General features: G+C 43.1%; 2 protein-coding genes across 7 annotated transcripts in view; one reads left to right on the top strand and one right to left on the bottom strand.

Moving 5' to 3' along the window:
• The window catches only part of ddx4 (DEAD (Asp-Glu-Ala-Asp) box polypeptide 4), a 145,729-nt gene extending 124,347 nt beyond the window's left edge, over positions 1-21,382 (bottom strand). Inside the window, exons 1-2 of one of the 2 annotated variants that reach the window (XM_060823043.1) lie at positions 21,177-21,382; positions 8,867-8,940 (exon numbers count right to left, since the gene is read on the bottom strand). The gene's annotated coding sequence lies outside the window, so the exon portion shown is untranslated. Of the gene's footprint in view, positions 1-8,866; positions 8,970-21,176 lie in introns of those variants that run through there. The other variant, XM_060823056.1, reaches the window with a different exon arrangement.
• The window catches only part of slc38a9 (solute carrier family 38 member 9), an 81,301-nt gene continuing 78,096 nt past the window's right edge, over positions 20,287-23,491 (top strand). Inside the window, exons 1-2 of one of the 5 annotated variants that reach the window (XM_060823223.1) lie at positions 20,287-20,569; positions 20,949-21,069. The gene's annotated coding sequence lies outside the window, so the exon portion shown is untranslated. The other 4 variants (XM_060823155.1, XM_060823242.1, XM_060823191.1 and 1 more) reach the window with 4 other exon arrangements.

Genomic DNA, 23,491 nt, shown 5'->3' with positions numbered 1-23,491 from the left:
TCAAACAGACCCGTTACCACAGCCACAACTCAGCACCGCCCTCCTAACCTGCAATCCTCTTCCTGACCTCTCCGCCCCCACCCCACTCCGGCCTATCACCCTCACCTTGACCTCCTTCCACCTATCCCACCTCCATCGCCCCTCCCCCTAGTCCCTCCTCCCTACCTTTTATCTTAGCCTGCTTGGCTCTCTCTCTCTTATTCCTGATGAAGGGCTTATGCTCGAAACGTCGAATTCTCTATTCCTGAGATGCTGCCTGACCTGCTGTGCTTTGACCAGCAACACATTTGCAGCAGTCTTGATCAGATGAGCCAATGGACTGAGGAGTGGCAGATGGAGTTTAATTCAGATAAATGCGAGGTGCTGCATTTGGAAAAGCAAATCTTAGCAGCACATATACACTTAATGGTAAGTTCCGAAGAAGTATTGCTGAACAAAGAGACCTTGGAGTGCAGGTTCATAGCTCCTTGAAAGTGTAGTCACAGGTAGATAGGATAGTGAAGAAAGCATTTGGTATGCGTTCCTTTCTTGGTCAGAGTATTGAGTACAGGAGTTGCGAGGTCATGTTGTGGCTGTACAGGACATTGGTGAGTCTACTGTTGGAATATTGCCTGCAATTCTGCTCTTCTTCCTATCAGAAGGATGTTGTGAAACTTGAAAGGGTTCAGAAAAGATTTACAAGGATGTTGCCAGGAATGCACATTGTAAATTTATTCGAGTCATAGAGAGGTATAGTATGGGAACAGACCCTTTGGACCAACTCATCCATGATGACCAGATCGCTTAACCTAATCTAGTCCCATTTGCCAGCACTTGGCTCATATTCCTCTAAACCCTTCCTATTCATATACCCATCCAGATGCCTTTTAAATGTTGCAATTGTACCAACCTCCACCACTTCTTTTGGCAGCTCATTCCATACACGCACACCCTCTGTGTGAAAACATTGCTCCTTAGGTCTCTTTTATATCTTTCCCCTCTCACCCTAAACCTATGCCCTTTAGTTCTGGACTCCTCACCCCAGGGAAAAGACTTTGTCTATTTATTCTATCCATGCCCCTCATGATTTTATAACCTCTACAAGGTCACCCCTTAGCCTCCGATGCTCCAGGGAAAACAGCCACAGCCTGTTCAGCCTCTCCCTGTAGCTCAAATCCTCCAACCCTGGCAACATCCTTGTAAATCTTTTCTGAACCTTTTCAAGCTTAACATCCTTCCAATAGGCGACCAGAATTGCACGCAATATTCCAAAAGTGGCCTAACCAATGTCCTGTATAGGCGCAACATGACATCCCAACCCCTGTATTCAATACTCTGGCCAATAAAGGAAAGCATACCAAACACTGCCTTCACTATCCTATCTATCTACGACTCCACTTTCAAGGAGATATGAAACTGCACTCCAAGGTCTCTTTGTTCAGCTACACACCGGAGGACCTCATCATTAAGTGTATAAGTCCTGCTGAGATTTGCTTTCCCAAAATGCACCTCGCATTTATCTGAATTAAACTCCATCTGCCACTTCTCAGCCCATTGGCCCATCTGGTCCAGATCCCGTTGTAATCCGAGTTAACCCTCTTCGCTGTCCACTACATCTCCAATTTTGGTGTCATCTGCAAACTTACTAACTGTACCTCTTATGCTCGCATCAAATCATTTATGTAAATGACAAAAAGTAGAGGACCCAGCACCAATCCTTGTGGCACTCCACTGGTCACAGGCCTCTAGTCTGAAAAACAACTCTCCGTCACCACCCTCTGTCTTCTACCTTTGAGTCAGTTCTGCATCCAAATGGCTAGTTCTCCCTGTATTCCATGAGATCTAACCTTGTTAATCAGTCTCCCATGGGGAACCTTGTCGAACGCCTTACTGAAGTCCATATAGATCACATCTACTGCTCTGTCCCCATCAATCTTCTTTGTTACTTCTTCAAAAAACTCAATCAAGTTTGTGAGACATGATTTCCTATGCACAAAGCCATGTTGACTTCCTGAATCAGTCCTTGCCTTTCCAAATACATGTACATCCTGTCCCTCAGGATTCCCTCCAACAACTTGCCCACCACTGAGGTCAGGCTCACTGGTCTATAGTTCCCTGGCTTGTCTTTAACCCCTATCTTAAACAGTGGCACCACATTTGCCAACCTCCATTCTTCCAGCACCTCACCTGTGACTATTGATGATACAAATATCTCAGCAAGAGGCCCAGCAATCACTTCTCAAGCTTCCCACAGAGTTCTCGGGTACACCTGATCAGGCCCTGGGGATTTATCCATCTTTAACCATTTCAAAACATCCAGCACTTCCTCCTCTGTAATCTGGACATTTTGCAAGATGTCACCATCTATTTCCCTACAGTCTATATCTTCCATATCTTTTTCCACAGTAAATACTGATGCAAAATATTCATTTACTATCTCCCCCATTTTCTGTGGCTCCACACAAAGGCTGCCTTGCTGATCTTTGAGGGGCCCTATTCTCTCCCTAGTTATCCTTTTGTCCTTAATGTATTTGTAAAAACCCTTTGGATTCTCCTTAATTCTATTGGCCAATGCTATCTCATGTCCCCGTTTTGCCCTCCTGATTTCCCTCTTAATTACACTCCTACTTCGCTATACTCTTCTAAGGATTCACTCGATCTATCTCGTCTATACCTGACATATACTTCCTTCTTTTTCTTAACCAAACCCTCAATTTCTTTAGTCATCCAGCTCTCCCTATACCTACCAGCCTTCCCTTTCACCCTGACAGAAATATACTTTCTCTAGATTCTTGTTATCTAATTTCTGAAGGCTTCTCATTTTGCAGTCGTCCCTTTACCTGCGAACATCTGCCTCCAATCAGCTTTTGAAAGTTCTTGCCTAATACCATCAAAATTGGCCTTTCTCCAATTTAGAACTTCAACTTTTAGATCTGGTCTATCCTTTTCCATCACGAATTTAAAACGAATAGAATTATGGTCACTGGCCCCAAAGTGCTCCCTCACTGACACATCAGTCACCCGCCCTGCCTTATTTCCAAAGAGTAGGTCAAAGTTTACATCTTCTCTATTGGCTATATCCACATACTGAATCAGAAAATTGTCTTGTATGCACGCAAGAAATTCTTCTCCATCTAAACTTTTAACACTATGGTAGTCCCAGTCGATGTTTGGATAGTTAAAATCCCCTACCATTGACAACCTCTATTGGGGTGGTCTGTAATACAATCCCAATAATGTGATCACCCTTTTCTTATTTCTCAGTTCCACCCAAATAACTTCCCTGGATGTATTTCTGGGAATATCTTCCCTCAGCACAGTTGTAATGCTATCCCTTATTAAAAATGCCACTCCCCCTCCTCTCTTGCCTCCCTTTCTATCCTTCCTGTAGCATTTGTATCCTGGAACATTAAGCTGCCAGTCCTGCCCATCCCTGAGCCATGTTTCCGTAATTGCTATGATATCCCAGTCCCATGTTCCTAACTATGCCCTGAGCTTATCTGCCTTCCCTGTTAGGCCCCTTTCATTGAAATAAATGCAGTTTAATTTATTAGTCCTACCTTGTCCCTGCCTGCCCTGACTGTTTGATTGACTTCTGTTCTCAACTGTACCAGTCTCAGATTGATGTCTGTTTCTCACTATCTCCCTGGGTCCCACCCCCCCACCTTACTTGTTTAAATCCTCCCAAGCAGTTCTAGTAAATTTCCCTGCCAGTATATTAGTCCCCTTCCAATTTAGGTGCAATCCGTCCTTCTTGTACAGGTCACTTCTACCCCAAATGAGATTTCAATGATCCAAAAACGTGAATCATTCTTCCATACACCAGTTCCTCAGGCATGCATTCATCTGCTCTATCCTTTTATTCCTGCCCTCACTAGCTCGTAGCACTAGGAGTGATCCAAATATTACTACCCTTTTTACATTTCTGCCTAACTCTCTGTAATCTCCCTTCAGAATCTCAAGCTTTTCCCTTCCTATATTGTTGGCCCCAATGTGGACAATGACCTCCTGCTGGCCCCTCTCCCTCGTGAGAACATTCTGCACCTTCTCTGAGACATCCTTGATCCTAGCGCCTGGGAAACAACACACAATTCTGCTTTTTCTCTGCTGGCCACAGTCTGTCTGTACCTCGGACTACAGAATCCCCCAACACAATTGATCTCTTGGAAGCCGACGTACCCCTTGTTGCATTAGAGCTAGTCTCAATACCAGAAACTTAGCTGTTCATGCTACGTTCCCCTGAGAATCCATCACTCCCTATATTTTCCAAAACAGCATACCTGTTTGAAATGGGTATATCCACAAAAGACTCCTGCCCTAGGTGCCGATCTCTCTTACCCTTTCTGGAGTTAACCCATCTATGTGACTGTATCTGAGACTTTCCCCCCTATCTATAACTGCCATCCATCACATACTGTTGCTGTTGCAAATTCCTCATTTCTTCTTTCTGTCTCTCCAACCGATCCACTCAATCTGATAAGATTCACATCCAACAGCATTTATGGCAGATATAATCCGCAGTAACCCTTAAACTCTCTTTAAACTCCCACATCTGACAAGAAGTACATATCACTGCAAAGGCCATTTTTGCTCCTTCACAGTCTACAGACCCAGAAAATAACACCGTCTTATTCCTCTACAAAACACTGCATCAGGTTAAATTAATAGCTATGGCTTATATTTTAAGCTTAATCAAGAGACTTATCTCTAAAAACATATAATCAAGGAAAGAACCCACTGTACTCACTAATACAGCCTTTCTCTTGAACAGACTTAACACAACAATTAACTTATCTGATTCTGTGCTATGAACTTTGCCCAAACTGGTTCCTCGAAGATTAGTTGTGAAATTCACTGTTTGTTAATTTTCCCAGACGTACTCCGATGTCCAGCGACATAAGAATTCAAAAACAGCAAAGGTAGTAAGTGTGCAGGTTCTCTCTCTCTGTCTCCTGCACTGTCCTCACCATGTGCTTCCTTTAGGAGAAAGTGAAGACTGCAGATGGTGGAGATCAGTGCTTAAAAATGTGTTGCTGGCAAAGCGCAGCAGGTCAGGCAGCATCAAAGGAACAAGAGAATCAACGTTTCGGGCATAAGCCCTTCTTCAGGAATGCCATGTGCTTCCTTTGCCTGCTGTTCTCCCTTTGAAAACTGCTGTTGTTTTGACTTTTTTTTCCGCTTGATTGGCACCACATCCACAAGCATTCACCTCTTCCACTACTGACACTCAGCAGTGTGTATCACCCACAAGATGCATTGCAGAAATTCACCAAAGATCCTCAGACAGCATAGTCTAAACCCATGACCACTTCCATCTAGAAGGACAAGGGCAGCAAACATATGGGAACACCACCACCTTCAAGTTTGACTCCAAACCGCTCACCATCTGACTTGGAAGTATATCACTTTCCTTCACTGTCACTGGGTCGAAATCCTGGAATTCCCTCCCTAATGTTGGATTGGGATGGACAAAGTCAGAAGCCACATGACACCAGCTTATAGCCCAACAGGTTTATTTGAAATCATAAGCTTTCAAAACACTGCTCATTTATTAGTTAAGTGCTGAGGACTTCACCTGACGAAGGAGCAGCATCCTGGAAACTTGTTTAAAGATTTCAAATAAATCTGTTGGACTATAACATGATGTCATGTGACTTCTGACCTTATCCCTCACTGAAGGTATTGTGGGTCAATGTAATGGCAGGTGGACTGCAGCAGTTCAAGAAGACAGCTCACCACCACCTTCTCAAGAACAACTGGGAATAAGCAATAAATGCTGGACAGCCAGCGACACACACATCTTACAAATGAATAAATAAGAAATAACAAAACCTTTCACTTATGCATGAGAGCTGCTGTCATACCTCTGTATTTAACAATTTTCTTGTTTTACTGATTTTTCACCTTGTCACAATTGTACTATCCTCTCACCTTGTTCTTACTGCTCTGCCCCCTTCCACATTGCTAATGAAGGGCTTATGCCCGAAACATCAATTCTCCTGCTCCTCGGATGCTACCTGATCAGTCGTGCTTTTCTAGTGGAACAATTATTGACTCTGATCTCCAGCATCCGCACTTCTCCTTTTCACCTTACTTAAGCTGAGTTCCAAGAAGCCCAAGAAATGCATCTAGCTTTAAAAATAGATTCCAGGGCTAAAATTTCACTTAATTTTCTTCCAATGTATGTAAATAGTCGAATCCATTGGTTTCCAACTGCAAACAAACCATGTTAAATGCCATGATTTGGAGATGCCAGTGTTGGACTGGGGTGTACAAAGTTAAAAATCACACAACACCAGGTTATAGTCCAACAGGTTTAATTGGAAGCACACTAGCTTTCGGAGCAACGCTCCTTCATCAGGTGATAGTGGAGGGCTCGATCGTAACACAGAATTTATACCAAAAATTTGCAGTGTGGTATAACTGAAATTATACATTGAAAAATTGATTGTCTGTTAAGCCTTTCATCTGTTAGAATACAGTGATAGTTTCATTTCTTTCATGTGTAAATCACAAAACCATTTTTTTTAAAGTTGCTTTCTCAGGTTAGCTGCTAACAATGGTGATAGCTAGACAATATGTTGAAGACGTTCTGTGTTCTCTGTCTAAGACCTGATGTTTAGATTGATTCTAATCTAAAAAGTGAGATAACAGTGTTTTACATAAATTCATGCAGTTTTTGAGCTGAGTTCTACATGAATGCATGCAGTTTTTGAGATCTATTGCATCCATTGCTCTTGATGTGGTCTCCCCTACACTGGGGAGACAAGGCGCCAACTCATGGAGCGGTTCAGGGAACATATCTGGGATGCACTCATCAACCAAACCCACCACCCCGTGGCCAATTACATCAACTCCCCGTCCCACTCCCCCAAGGATACGCATGTCCTGGGCCTCCTTCACCTCCAATTTCAAACTCACCCGCCAATTGCAGGAAGAACGCTTCATCGCCTGCTTCAAGACTCTCCAATCCAATGGCATCAACATCGACTTCACTAGTTTCCAAATCTTCCCTCTCCCCACCTCATCCCAGATCCAATCCTCAATTCAGCACCACCCTCTTGACCTGTCCTACCTGTCCATTTTCCTTCCCACCTATCCACTCCACCCTTCCCAATGACCTATCACAATTACCTCCAACCTGCAGCCACCTATAGCCTCACCCGCGCCCCCATATTTATCGCTCATGCTCCCCTCTTCCCCCTCCACATTCCAGATGAAGGGCTTAGGCCTGAAACGTTGACTCTCCTGCTTTTCCAGCACCACACTTTTCGACTATAAGAAAGATGTGATTGCTGTGGAGAGAGTGCAGAGGAGATTCACCAAAATAGTAAATAAAAACCAAAAGAACTGTGGGTGCTGTAAATCAGATACAAAAACAGAAATTGCTGAAAAAACTCAGCAGGTCTGGCAGCATCTGTGAAGAGAAATCAAAGTTATAGCATTGGGTCCAGTAACCCTTCCTCTTCGGGTCTGAGGAAGAGCCACTGTACCCAAAATGCTAACTCTCATTTCTCTTCACAGCTGCTGCCAGCTTTGCTGAGCTTTTCCAGCAATTTCTGTTTTTGTTCACCAAGATACTGTATTGCCAAGATATTGCCTGGGATGAAAAGTTGAGAGACTGAATAGGCTGGCTTTGCTTTCTTTAGAACAGAGGAGACTGAGGGAGGATCTGATTGAAGTATACACAATTAATTTTAATTATCTTAAGTTCCAGGCTCTTAATTATCATTCCTGAAATACCCTACATTTCTAGCATGAAATTTGTGTTTTCTATGATGGAAACAGACACAAAATATTTCAGCAATGCTTCAGTGAAGCCAGCTCTGAGGCATAGAGAGAGTAGATTGTGAGAATTTCTTCCCCATGGTAGATGTGTCTAAAGCCAGAGGTCATATGTTTAAAGTGAGGTAGTTTAGAGGAGATATGAGGAAAAATTCTTTAGCCCAAAGGGTGGTACACATAAGGAAGATGTAATGCCTGAGAGGGTGATGGACGCAAGTACTCTTGCAACAATTAAAAAGCATCTGGATGAATATTTAAAATGCCAGGGTATATTGGGCTACGGACTAAGTGCAGCCAAAGAGGATTAGTATGGTTTGGTGCTTATTGAACAGAATAGACATGGTGGGCCAAAGGGCCAGTTTCTATGCTGTATGACTCGAAGGAATGAATGAGAAACTGAAGTTGAGGCAGAAGATCAGCTGTGACGATAATGAATGGCAGTGCAGGCTTGAAGGATGCATAGTTTACTCTCCTAAACCTATTCTTATGTTCTTAATTTTCCAAAGTAAACTGCGAAGGATTTCAAAGCTTCATTACCATTACCTGGGTGAACTAGCTGTCATCTGTAGCACCTCATGTACCTAATAAAACTCGAAAGCTGTTTTGCACAGCTCATGTGTAAATTCAAAGTAATTTTACCAGGAGATGTCCTCAGCAAATGTAATTTCTGAGACACAAGTGTAATTAGCCAGCACAACCAGCATTGATTTTTGGCAACATTAAAAAAATGCTAATATCTAACTACAGTACATATCAAATGCTAGAAAAGATCAATGAAGTACATGATTTGCCCAAGATTTTATAAAATTGATTTGAGAATATGGCAAGAAAGAACTATGAGAGACTTCCACATTCTATCAAAGCTGCAGTTGCTGGTTTCAACCAGGAAATACCCTGCTTATGCATGCATTTTCTGTCAAACAGTTGACACAACACTTTCTGTGCTGTTTAAATGTTGAAATTAATCATAATTCGAGAGTATCTTGGCATTTTTCAGATCTTACTTGACATTGCATTGAATGTACCATGATGATGTAGTATATTGTGATACCATTTAGGGTTCAGTAGGGATAATTCCCAAAGGTTGAAAATGGTTCCATACCTGCACTTATTTGATTGTGAAGCTGTCGTCTGTGAGCTTCCCCTGTGATTACACTTAAATTTGGCTCCATGATTCTGTAACCAGAGAATATTGGAACATATAAACTAACTGCTGGTCATATAATCTAAAGTCACTTGAAAGATAGCTTTGCGAGGACAATACAACAGAACAGCATTTAGCAGAGAATTTTGCTAAGTTTCAAGAACAAAGATTTGCTGTTGGTTCTCTGTTGGACTTTAGAATTATGTGCACCTCATATTTGCTGGTCTGGCAACAACCGCTTCAGGTTTGTGTGCTTTTATTTGCTGAATTAAGTCTTTTCTAGTGATTTTATGAATTCTTTGGATTTTCTTTACTGTTGAGGGTTTTGAGGTTATGTTTGCTCATACAAGTACTGACTTTTTATGTCTGTACGTGAGAAAAAGAACATTAATGAAACATGTATGAAATGACTCAGCTAAGAATCTTTTAAGGAGTTCTGAGGAAGGGTAATTCGACCCAAAACTCTGATTTCTCTCCATAAATGCTGCATCTGAGCTTTCACAGCAATTTCTGGTTTTGTTTCTGATTTACAGTATCCGCAGTTCTTTCAGTTTCTATTAAGAATCTTTCAAGTTGTTTTAAATTACAGATTTCAAATTACAGCTTTCAAATTCAGGTTTAATTTGTAATGCAGTTTTTTTGCAACAAGAACTTATTGCATTTATTTCAATGCAAGGGGCCTAACAGGGAAGGTAGATGAACTCAGGTCATGGTTAGGAACATGGGACTGGGATATCATTGCAATTACAGAAACACGGCTCAGGGATGGACAGGACTGGCAGCTTAATGTTCCAGGATACAAATGCTACAGGAAGGATAGAAAGGGAGGCAAGAGAGGAGGGGGAGTGGCATTTTTGATAAGGGATAGCATTATAGCTGTGCTGAGGGAGGGTATTCCCTGAAATACATCCAGGGAAGTTATTTGGTTGGAATTGAGAAATAAGAAAGGGATGATCACCTTATTGGGATTGTATTATAGACCCCCAAACAGTCAGAAGGAAATTGAGAAACAAACTTGTAAGGAGATCTCAGCTATCAGTAAGAACAATAGGGTAGTTATGGTAGGGGTTTTTAACTTTCCAAACATCGACTGGGACTGCCAAAGTGTTAAAGGTTTAAATGGAGAGGAATTTCTTAAGTGCATACAAGATAATTTTCTGATTCAGTATGTGGATGTACCCACTAGAGAAGGTGCAAGACTTGACCTACTCTTGGAAAATAAGGCAGGGCTGGTGACTGAGATGTCAGTGGAGGAGCACTTAGGGGCCAGCCATCATAGAACATAGAACATAGAACATTACAGCGCAGTACAGGCCCGTCAGCCAATCGATGTTGCGCCGCCCTGTCATACTAACCTGAAGCCCATCCCACCTACACTATTCCATGTATGTCCATATGCCTGTCCAATGACGACTTAAATGGACTTAAACTTGACGAATCTACTACAGACAAAGCATTCCATACCCTTACTACTCTCTGAGTAAAGAAACTACCTCTGACATCTGTCTGATACCTATCTCCCCACACTTTAAAGTTGTGTCCCCTCATGTTTGCCGTCCCCATACTTGGAAAAAGGCTCTCCCTGTCTACCCTATCTAACCCTTTGATTACCTTGTATGTCTCTCTTTCAACCTTCTTCTCTCTAACGAGAACAGCCTCAAGGCCCTCAGCTTTTCCTCCTAAGACATTCCTTCCATACCAGCAACATCCTAGTAAATCCCCTCTGCGCCCTTTCCAAAGCTTCTACATCCTTATAATAATGCGGTGTCCAGAACTGTAGATTAGATTACTTACAGTGTGGAAACAGGCCCTTCGGCCCAACAGGTCCACACCGACCCGCCGAAGCGCAACCCACCCATACCCCTACATTTACCCCTTACCTAACACCATGGGCAATTTAGCATGGCCAATTCACCTGACCCGCACATCTTTGGACTGTGGGAGGAAACGGGAGCACCCGGAGGAAACCCACGCAGACACGGGGAGAACATACTAACTCCACACAGTCAGTCGCCTGAGTCGGGAATTGAACCCGGGTCTCAGGCGCTGTGAGGCAGCAGTGCTAACCACTGTGCCACCGTGTCGCCCATGTACACAATACTCCAAGTGTGGCCGAACCAGAGCTTTGTACAGCTGCAGCATAACCTCCTGGTTCCGGAACTCAATCCCTCTATTAATAAAGGTCAAAACACTGTATGTCTTCTTAACAACCCTGTCAATCTGGGTGGCAACTTTCAGGGATCTGTGTACATGGACACCGAGATCTCTCTGCTCATCTGCACTCCCAAGAATCCTACCATTAGCCCAGTACTTTGCATTCCGATTACTTCATCCAAAGTGTATCACTTCACATTTGTCCACATTAAACTCCATTTGCCACCTCTCAGCCCAGCTCTGCATCCTATCTATGTCTCTCTGCAACCTACTACATCCTTCGTCACGATCCACAACTCCACCAATCTTAGTGTCATCTGCAAATTTACTAACCCACCGTTCTAAGCCTTCATTTATAAAAATGACAAACAGCAGTGGACTCAACACCGACCCTTGCGGTACGCCTCTAGTAACTGGACACCAAGATGAACACGTTCCATCAACTACAACCCTCTGTTTTCTTTCAGCAAGCCAATTACTGATCCAAACTGCTATGTCTCCCACAATCCCATTCCTCTGTATTTTGTATAATAGCCTACTGTGGGGAACCTTATCGAACGCCTTGCTGAAATCCATATACACCACATCAACCGGTTTACTCTCATTTACCTGTTTGGTCACTTTGTCAAAAAACTCAATACGATTCGTTAGGCACGACCTACCGTTCACAAAACCGTGCTGACTGTCCCTGATCAGATTATTCTATTCTAGATGGTTATAAATCCTATCTCTTAAAGCCTTTTCCAACACTTTACCAACAATTGAAGTGAGACCTGGGTCGTCTCTAATACCCTTTTTGAACAAGGGAACCACATTTGCTATCCTCCAGTCCTCAGGCACTATTCCTGTAGACAATGATGATTTGAAGATCAATGCCAAAGGCTCGGCAATCTCCTCCCTTGCTTCCCAGAGGATCATAGGATAGATCCCATCTGGCCCAGGGGACTTGTCTATTTTCGCACTCTGCAGTATTTCTAATATCTCTTCCTTGTGAACCTCAATCTCTTCTAGCCTAGATGCAAGTATCTCTGTGTCTTCCTCGCCAACATTTTCATTTTCTATAGTGAACACTGTCGAAAAATATTTATTTAGTGCTTCCTCTATCTCTCTGACTCCACACACTATTATCCTTGATTGGTCCTAATTTAACTCTCGTCATTCTTTTATTCCTGACATAGCTGCGGAAAGCCTTAGGGTTAACCCTGATCCTATCCGCCAAAAACTTCTCACGTCTCCTCTTGGCTCTTCTGAGGTCTCTTTTTAGGTCTTTCCTGACTTCCTTGTAACCCTCAAGCACCCTGAGTTGTCACATTTTGTCCTAACATAAGCCTTCTTCTTCTTCTTCTTGACCAGGGATTCCACTTCCTCAGTAAACCACGGCTCACGCGTTCTATATCTTCCTCCCTGCCTGACAGGTACATACTTAACTAGGACACACAGGAGCTTTTCCTTGAATAAGCTCCTAATTTTTAATGTGTTCATCCTCTGCAGTTTCCTTCCCTATTCTACGCTTCCTAAATCTTTCCTAATTGATTCGTAATTTCCCTTCCCCCATCTGTAACTCTTGCTCAGTGGAGTTCACCTATCCCTTTCCAATAACTAAAGTAAACCTGACAGAATTGTGATCGCTGTCTCCAAAGTGCTCACCTACTTCCAAATCTAACACCTGGCCAGGCTCGTTACCCAGTACTAAATCTAAAGTGGCTTCACCCCTTGTAGGCCTGTCTACATACTGTGTCAGGAAGCCCTCCTGCACACACTGGACAAAAACTGACCCATCTATAGTATTCGTACTGTAGTGATCCCAGTCAATATTTGGTTAGTTAAAGTCCCCCATGACAACTACCCTGTCTCTCTCACTCCTATCGAGAATCATCTTTGCTATCCTTTCCTCTACATCTCTGGGACTATTCAGAGGCCTATAGAAAACTCCCAGTATAGTGACTTCTCCTTTCCTGGTTCGAATCTCAGCCCATACTACCTCAGTTAACGAGTCCCCAAACATCTTTTCTACAACTGTAATAATCTCCCTGATCAACAATGCCACACCTCCCCCCCCTTTTACCATCTTCTCTGTTCTTACCGAAACATCTGAATCCCGGAACCTGCAATAGCCATTCCTGTCCCTGCTCTATCCATGTCTCTGTAATGACCACAACATCGAAGTCCCAGGTACCAACCCACGCTGCCAGTTCACCCACTTTATTTTGGATGCTCCTCGCGTTGAAGTACACACACTTCAAACCAGGTTCTCGCTTGCCAGTGTCAGATACTTGATTTTGGAACTCGCTACTCTCATCCTCTTCTGTACCTGTCCTACCATTTTGGTTCTCATCCCCCTGTTGTATTAGTTCAAATCCACCTTAATAGCTTTAGTGAATTTCCCACCCAGGATATTAGTACCCCTCTGGTTTAGATGAAGACCATCCTGCTTGTAGAGGTCCCACCTACCCCAGAAAGAACTCCAATTATCCAAAAACCCGAAACCCTCCCTCCTGCACCATAATTTTATTCCTTTTAAAATCATAATGGAAAAGGATAGACCAGATCTAAAAGTTGAATTTCTAAATTGGAGAAAGGCCAATTTTGACAGTATTAGGCAAGAACGGTTGAAAGCTGATTGGAGGCAGATGTTCGCAGGTAAAGGGACGGCTGCAAAATGGGAAGCCTTCAGAAATTAGATAACAAGAATCCAGAGAAAGTATATTCCTGTCAGGGTGAAAAGGAAAGCTGGTAGGCATAGGGAATGCTGGATGACTGAAGAAATTGAGCGTTTGGTTAAGAAAAAGAAGGAAGCATATATCAGGTATAGACAGGATAGATCGAGTGAATCCTTAGAAGAGTATAAGGGAAGTAGGAGTAGGAGGGACTTCAGGACGGCAAAATGGGACATGAGATAGCGTTGGCACATAGAATTAGATAGAATCCAAAGGGTTGTTACAAATATATTAAGGACAAAAGGGTAACTAGGGAGAGAATAGGGCCCCTCAAAGATCAGCATGGTGGCCTGTGTGTGGAGACACTGAAAATAGGGGAGAAACTATATGAATATTTTGCATCAGTATTTACTGCGGAAAAGGATATGGAAGATACAGAGTGTAGGGAAATAGATGGTGACATCTTGCAAAATGTCCAGATTACAGAGGAGGAAGTGCTGGATGTCTTGAAATGGTTAAAGGTGGATAAATCCCCAGGACCTGATCAGGTGTACCTGGGAACTCTGTGGGAAGCTAGAGAAGTGATTGCTGGGTCTCTTGCTGAGATATTTGTATCATCGATAGTCACAGGTGAGTTGCCGGAAGACTGGAGGTTGGCAAACATGGTGCCACTGTTTAAGAACAGCGGTAAAGACAAGCCAGGGAACTATAGACCGGTGAGCCTGACATCAGTGGTGGGCAAGTTGTTGGAGGGAATCCTGAGGGACAGGATGTACATGTATTTGGAAAGGCAACTATTGATTAGGGATAGTCAACATGGCTTTGTGCGTGGGAAATCATGTCTCACAAACATGATTGAGTTTTTTGAAGAAGTAACAAAGAAGATTGATGAGGGCACAACAGTAGTTGTGATCTATATGGACTTCAATAAGGCGTTCGACAAGGTTCCCCATGGGAGACTGATTATCAAGGTTAGATCTCATGGAATACAGGGAGAACTAGCCATTTGGATACAGAACTGGCTCAAAGGTAGAAGACAGAGGGTGGTGGTGGAGGTTGTTTTTCAGACTGGAGGCCTGTGACCAGTGGAGTGCCACAAGAATTGGTGCTGGGTCCTCTACTTTTTGTCATTTACATAAATGATTTGGATGCAAGCATAAGAGGTACAGTTAGTAAGTTTGCAGATGATACAATAATTGGAGGTGTAGTGGACAGCGAAGAGCATTATCTCATATTACAACAGGATCTGGACCAGATGGGCCAATGGACTGAGAAATGGCAGATGGAGTTTAATTCAGATAAATGCGAGGTGCTGCATTTTGGGAAAGCAAATCAGGGCAGGACTTATATACATAATGGTAAGGTCCTAGGGAGTATTGCTGAACAAAGAGACCTTGGAGTGCAGGTTCATAGCTCCTTGAAAGTAGAGTCGCAGGTAGATAGGATAGTGAAGAAGGCATTTGGTATGCTTTCCTTTATTGGTCAGAGTATTGAGTACAGGAGTTGGGAGGTCAAGTTGCGGCTGTACAGGACATTGGTTAGGCCATTGTTGGAATATTGCGTGCAATTCTGGTCTCCTTCCTATCGGAAAGATGTTGTGAAACTTGAATGGGTTCAGAAAAGATTTACAAGGATGTTGCCAGGGTTGGAGGATTTGAGCAATAGGGAGAAACTGAACAGGCTGGAGCTGTTTTCCCTGGAGCGTCGGAGGCTGAGGGGTGACCTTATAGAGGTTTACAAAATTATGAGGGGCATGGATAGGATAAATAGACAAAGTCTTTTCCCTGGGGTCGGGGTGTCCAGAACTAGAGGGCATAGGTTTAGGGTGAGAGGGGAAAGACATAAAAGAGACCTAAGGGGCAACGTTTTCACACAGAGGGGGGTACGTGTATGGAATGAGATGGTATAGGATGTGGTGGAGGCTGGTACAATTGCAACATTTAAGAGGCATTTGGATGGGTATATGAATGGGAAGGGTTTGGGCTGGGTGCTGGCAGGTGGGACTAGATTGGGTTGGGATATCTGGTTGGCGTGGACAGTTTGGACCAAAGGGTCTGTTTCCATGCTGTACATCTCTATGATTCTGTGACTCTAAGAAGCTGGAGAGGTTATAGCCTAGTGGCATTATCACTGGACTGTTAATCCAGAGAGCCAAGTAATGTTCTGGGGACCCTCGTTTGAATCCTGCCATGGCAGATGGTGAAATTTTAATTCAATAAGAATCCAGAATTAAGAGTCTAATGATAACCACAAATCCGTTGTTGATTGTTGCAAAAAGCCATCTAATTCATTAATGTTCTTTGGGAAAGAAAATGTCATCTATACACAGTCTGGCCTACGTAACTCCAGACCCACAACAAGGTGTTTGACTCTTCACTTAGGGAAGGGGAGACCTAACCAGTAACATCCTCATCCTGTGAATGAATAAAAAATTAAATGCAATCCATCTTGGGTTTAGTATCTCCAAAGGTAGCAATGATTGCTCACATTGATAATTAATCATCAGATTTTCTTTTAGTCTGAAAAGCAATGAGTTGTTACTACAGGCAACTTCCATATTTCATGAAGATAATTTGGTTATCACCTTTCACACATACTTCCCCCTTAACTAGTTTATGCAAAATACTTCGACCATATCATGAAGATTGCATAGCATCCTAACTGCCTAAGAAACATCAGTTGTGAGGGTATTGATCAAGGTATTAAAGTCACAACATTTCCTGCCATGCCCATTTATATGAGTAGGACTTTATCAATTTTTAAAAGGTTTTACTTGTCTCAACATAGCTGTTTTAAAATCACTAATGGTTTCCCATTCTAGTTTGTCATGGTATTTTTTGGAGACTCTCAAGGTTTCAATTATAGGCCTTCATTTTCACTGTTCATATGTTTCCCCATACAGGGTTAAGAATGTGGTGCTGGAAAGGCACAGCAGATCAGGCAGCATCCAAGGAACAGGAAGATTGACGTATAGGGGAAAAGCCCTTCATCAGGAATGCTTGATCTGCTGTACTTTTCCAGCACCACATTCTCGACTCTGATCTCTATCATCTGCAGCCCTCACTTTCTCCTGCTGCCCCATACAAACTGTATTCATCAGTATGAGTCAGGTTCAGCTGCATGCTAATGTTAAAAAAACAGTCAATATGAAATCAGAGAAGGAAGACTCTGCCCACAGCATTTGAGGAAGTGAGAAATCATGAAGGTGTTGTATCTTGACTTCCAGAAAGCTTTAAACAATTTTTCCATTAAAGATTTTATCTAAGATGAAATGTTTGAGGAGTCATATGGGAAGGAAGATAGTGGTGATGCGATGGAGGTGCACGGTGCCAGGAATTACTGGAGTGAGAATAGCAACTGTTCCGTCCCAGGGTAGTTCGGAGATCCACTCAACAAGGACATCCACTACTAACCCACGGGCTCCCACAGCTATCTAGCCTACACCTCCTCCCACCTTATCTCCTCTAAAAATGCTATTCCTTGTTCCCAATTCCACCGCCTCTACCACGTCTGCTCCCAGGAGAATCAATTCCACCATAGAACATCACAGATAGCCTCCTTCTTCAAAGACTGCAACTTCACCTCCCATGTGCATCTCGTCCGCTTCCCACATCTCCACCCTTGAACCCCAACCTCGAATCGCAACAAGGACAGAAATGGCCCTGGTCCTCACTTTCCACCCCGCCAACCTCTACATATATCGCATTATCCTCTGTCATTTCCATCACCTACAAATAGACCCCACCACCAGCGATATATTTCCATCACCACCTGTATCTGTGTTTTGGAGAGACCATTCCCTCTGCGACTCCCTTATCAGGTCCATGCACCCCCACCAACCCACCCTCCCCTCCTGGCACCTTCTCCTTCCCCTGCCACCACAAGAAGTACAAAACCTGCTCCCACACCTCCCCCTTCACCACCATCCAATGCCCCAAAAGATCATTCCACATCTGACAGAAATTTACCTGTACTTCCACATACGTCATCTACTGCATCCATTGCACCTGATGTTGGGTGCTACATTGGGGACACAGGACGCCAATTTGCAATCATTTTAGAGAACATCTCTGGGACACCTGCACTAACCAACTCCATCGTCCTGTGGCTGAACACTTTAACTATCCCTCCCATCCCACCAAGGACATGCAGGTCCTGGGCATCCCTTCATTGCCAATCCCTAACCATCTGACTCGTGGAGGAAGTACACCACATCTTCCTCCTTGGGACCCCCAGCCACACAGGATCAATGTGAATTTCACCAGTTTCCCCATTTCCCTTCCCGAGTCAAACTAAGAGAATCGGAAAGTGCAGTTAACTAAGTTGGTACAGAAATGAAGTCATATCATGTTCACACAGAGTGGGTAAGGAGGTTTTGTTTCTTTTCCAAAGGACATTCATGAGCTAGTTATGTTTTACAATAAACAGCAATTTCACAGTCACTTTCATGGCTTTATACTCCAGAATGATTTGATTCTAATCCTCAAACTTATAACAGTTTCTCATACAATAACCACTGTATCATTACAATCCATTTTGGGCAAGGACTCGCATTTCTATAGTACCCCTCATGACCTCAATTTGTCCCAAATTACTTTACACCTAACAAAGTACCTTTTAAAGTTTAGTGTAGTCACTGTTGTAATCTGCAGTAATATATTATCTCCTAATTGAAGCACCTTTAGAAGTTTTGTCTGTCTTCCTGAATCTCTCCAACTTTCTCAAATAGACATTCAGTCATTTTTAATGTTAAGTTACACTGCAAAACTGATTCTGTTGACTAATTTTTTTCATAATTTATCCTTATAGCTCCTCATGTAGTTTGGTACAGACTTTTGGCTGGTAATAATCCTCTAAAGTATCCTGGGATGTTTTTATACTAATGGTGCAAATGTTGGTTATTACTGTTCTTTTTAAATCAGTGTAGATTATCTCAAATGGCTTGCCACATTCTTACCCAATCAATTACTTCTCATTCGTGCAAAACCGTAAATAAGGATTTAAATATCAATATTGCATTTCAATAACATCAGGATATCCCAAGAAAAAACACGGGAGGCACAGTGGTAGGCACTGCTGCCTCACAGCGCCAGAGACCTGGGTTCAATTCCTGCCTCACGTGACTGTGTGGAGTTTGCACATTCTCCCTGTGTCTGTGTGGATTTGCTCTGGTTTCCTCCCACAGTCCAAAACTGTGCAGGTTAGGTGAATTGGCAACGCTAAATTGCCTGTAGTGTTAGATGAAGGGGTAAATGTAGGGCAATGGGTCTGGGTGGGTCGCACTTTGGCGGTTTGGTGTGGGCTTATTGAGCCGAAAAGCCTGTTTCCACACTCTAAGTGATCTAATAAAAGAACACAGACAATAAAGTACACAGTGCATACCGCAAAAGTAATGGAGTAAAATACCAAATTTTGTCTTATTTACATTGCTTGGTGGATAAAAGGAGGATGAGTAGGCATCTGACCCTTTGAGAATACCCTACCATTCTCTAATAGTTTTTCAAATTGAGGCCTTAACTCCTGTTTCTAGCTCACGACCTCAGTCACCTAACCCTTGATTCTTGTAAAGATCAAAAATCAATCAAATTAGGCCTTGTATATGTTGATTTGCTCGAAAATTCTCTATTCACAAAAATTTCAAATCTTAGGTAGCATTAGAGAAGAAATCCTTCACATTAATTACTCAAATTGTAGTAGCAATTCACCCAATAACATGCTCAGTTCATGGTCTGCACAACAGTTGACGAGAATGGTTCCAGGAATAAACATCTTAAATTACGTGGGTGGTGTTGAGAATTTAGGTGTGTCCTTCTAATATGGATATTGAAAATAAGGAAGGATCTGGAGAGAGCAGATACAGAGAAACTGTTCACTGGTTGTGGAAAGCGAGGACCGCAAATGCTGAAGATCAGAGTAAAAAATTGTGGTGCTGGAAAAACACAGCTGGTCAGGGACCATCCCAGGAACAGAAGAGTTGATGTTTCCAGCATTAGCATTCTTGACGAAAAGTCGAATGTGTGGTGCTGTAAAAACGCAACAGGTCAGGCAGCATCCAAGGGGCAGGAGAATCAACATTTCAGACATTAGCTTAACGTCGACTCTCCTGCACTCTCAACTCTGATACTCCATTATCTGCAGTCTTCACTTTCTCCATTCCTGATGAAGGGCTTATGCTCGAAACGTCAATTCTCCTACTCCTGGGATGCTGCCGGACCGGCTGTGTTTTTCCAGCGCCACACTCTTTGACACGTAGTGGAAGATCGAGAAAGCAGGGTTGGTTGGCAAAAGAAGCTACAACATGCGAGAAGCCGTAAGAGTGGACATCTGGAAGGCACTGTCTGAGAGAGTGCTACAATCAGATTCAATCTGCTCCCCTCTAAAGGCAACTGGAACCTGAAGACAAAAGGTTACAGGGTTTGGAAGCAGCTTGAACAATGCGGGCTGGATGGCCTTTGTGCCGTCACCATTCTGTGAGTCACCAGGCTGAGCACTGATAGACATCACGTGACACCGCCGCGCACACCACAAAGGAAGCCGGCTTCGTTCTCGCACGTGATGATGACGACTCCTGGCAGCTGACTTCAGCGGAAACCTTGACCGGGAAGGTAGCGAGCCGTGACCGGCTGCAAAGAACCGGTGGGGATTTTTAAAATTTGTTGTCGAATGTAAAATTTACTCGCCGGTTGCGGTACTATTTTCAACCGATGAGTTGTTACTAGATGTCCGGGCAGCAGAGGCTTCTGGGAACAGTAGTTCTACAGCTGCGGGCTGGGAAGTTGAACTGCGCCTGCGCAGACGGAGCGGGCGCTCGGGCTGCTCCCGGTGGAACACTGAGGGAACCTGGAACCAGGTAAAGTGAGGCACGCGGGCACTGCTGCACTGTCCTGCAGTGAGACACCGTCACTAGCCGAGACCACTTACACAGAAGCAGGTCCTGCAAATCTAAACAGAAACAAGTTAGGGATGTTAGAGCAGATCCGCTGTTTCCAGGAGGCTGAAAGGTACACGTCTCTTGCTTTCATATTATAAAACATTTTGCTTTTCAAGTACCGATTTTCATTAGACAATGATACGAACAGATTGTCACTTCTCGGCGCACTTGATTTCTGAGTCACTCACTCTCTCAAGCCTCCAACCCCATTCTGATGACTGCTGGTAGGAATGGCCTAATTATAGGGTGAGGATGGTATTAAACGCACTCTTGATCTGCTTTTCTTTTTCCCTTCCAGTCGAGTAAACTTTCAGTGATATTTCAAGAAGCCTACTCTCTATGTTGAAGATAAGTTTCACTTCACTTCCTTGGAAATATAAATTGGCAAATTAAGCAGGCGTTCGGGACCTGCTGGAATTGTAAGACTGCAAAGACAGCAATTAAAAAACCCATCTCGCATTCGAAGTACGGTTTGAAATACCTGCTTAGAAGTTGTGCCACTCGTATAGTATCGGTTTTTACTTACGTGCGCCTCAAAGACTACATTGACGCGATCTTTCTCTGGTTTCTACAATTTGTAATCGATTCCGCATATGGTTTTTCAACTAGAATGAGTACAAATGTACACCTATCGATTTAGGATGACTCGCAGATTTGGGATTTTAAATCCGAAACCTTTTGATATACGAAACTATTAGTATACTAAATGTAACTTGCTGGGCGGTGCTGTTTCTTCCTCTGACATCCTAAGGTGTGTCCTTCTGATATCCTGTCGAACATCTAGTCTGGAGTTAAACGAAAACAAATTGCTGGAGAAACGCGGGTGTGTTACCATCTGTGGAGAGAGGCAGATTTCATAAAATCCTATAACCCTCCGTGCGAAAGAAGGCCATTCGAGTCCACACTGACCCTCCAAAGAGCATACCACTCATCCACCCTATCCCCATGGCTAATCTACACTCTCATCCCTGGACACTATGGGCAATTTAACATTGGCAATCCACCTAATCTGTACATGTTTGGGAGGAAACTAGTCTGAGGAATCCGGCACAGAGAGTGTGCAAATTCTATACCTAAGGCTGGAATTAATCCCAGATCTCTGGCTCTGAGGCAACAGTGCTAACCACTGAACCACTCATCAGCCCAATGTTAATGTGACCTTTCCTGAGAACTGATTGTAGCTAGGAAATTCTGGAAGAGTCAGTGGATTAGAAATCTACAAATATTACCCTACCTTTGAAGAAAGGTGGGAGACAGAAAGCGGAAATTGCCAGCAAAGCTATTATCCAGAGTTGTGGAAATTCATGGTTCTAGTCATAGTGGGATGTCTTCTAAAATCCTAATACAGTCAGCATGCGTAATCACAACTTTATGCAAGTGAAATTATGTTTTATGATTTGAAATTTTGTAGAATGGGACAAATAGTGGGTAAAGTGGCAGATGGAGTTTAATTTAGATAAATGTGTAGTGTTACATTTTGGTAAGGCAAATAAGGGCAGAACTTATGGGCAGTGTTGCTGAACAAAGATCTAGAGGTGCAGGTGTATAGTTCCTTGAAGGTGGTGAAGAAGGCATGTGGGCATGCTCGCCTTCATTGATCAATGCATTGAATTAAGGAGTTGGGTAATGTACAGGACATTGTGGAAGACAAATCTAGAACACTACATACAATTCTGTTCACCCTTCTATGGGGAGGGTGCAGAAAAGATTTACAAACATGTTGACAGGACAGGAGGGTTTGCCTTTAAAGAAGAGGCTGAATAGGCTGAAACTGTTTTCCCTGGGGTGTTGGAGGCTCGTGGTGGCCTTTTATAGAGGTTTATAAGATCATGAGGGTATAGATAGGGTGAATGTCGAGGGTCATCTCCTCCTTTCCCCACCCCCACCCAGAGTAGAGGGCATTGATTTAAGATGAGAGGGGAAAGACTTTAAGAAGACCTGAGGGGTAACTTTTTCATGCAAAGGACGATGTGTGTGTGGCCAGAGGAAGTGGTGGAGAAAAGTACAATTGCAACATTTAAAAGATGTCTGGGTGGGTACATGAATTAAAAAGATTGAGGCATATGGGCTAAATGCTGGCAGATGGGATTAGGTCAGATTGGGATGTGGTCATTGCACACGTTAGTCCGAATGGTTTGATTCCATGCTATGAGTTTAGAATAGAGTAGTGCTGGAAAAGTACAGCAGTTCAGGCAGCATCCGAGGAGCAGTAAAATTGCGTTTCGGGCAAAGCCCTTCAGGTATTCCTGATGAAGGGCTTTTGCCCGAAACATCGATTTTACTGCTCCTCGGATGCTGCCTGAACTGTTGTGCTTTTCCAGCACCACTCTAATCTAAACTCTGGTTTCCAGCATCTGCAGTAATTGTTTTTACCTCCCTTGCGATATGATTCTCTAAAGATGCAATGTGTTTGGAATTCTGTAACACATTCAGTAATGTTCCACTAAAGACTTACTTCACCAGAAACTTAGGGTAATGATATGGATGAGAATACTGAGTCTGTTGTAGCTAAATCTGCTGACTATACAAAGACAGCTAACATACACAATGCAGAAAGGAGTCAAATTGGGCAAACATTTGGTGTAGGGACTATAATGTGGAAAAATGTGACATTTTCCACTTTTTTGATGGGTGTATAAGAAGAGAATGACATCCAAAGGGACACATAATGCAAAATGCTGATGTAGAGGCATCTAGCTATTATATCTACATCCAAATTTAGTAGGGAGGTACAGGAAGTAATTAGAAAGGTAAATTTGAGTTTGACTTCATTGGAAGGGTGTTGGACTCTAAATCTGAGAGTCTCGCTACAGTCCTGTACATGTCCTTAGTTAGTCTGCT

This window comes from Hemiscyllium ocellatum, chromosome 1, assembly GCF_020745735.1.
Source record: "Hemiscyllium ocellatum isolate sHemOce1 chromosome 1, sHemOce1.pat.X.cur, whole genome shotgun sequence".
Taxonomy (NCBI): Eukaryota; Metazoa; Chordata; class Chondrichthyes; order Orectolobiformes; family Hemiscylliidae; genus Hemiscyllium; species Hemiscyllium ocellatum.
The sequence above is the reverse complement of the archived record's forward strand: the minus strand, read 5'-3'. Positions and strand labels throughout refer to the sequence as shown.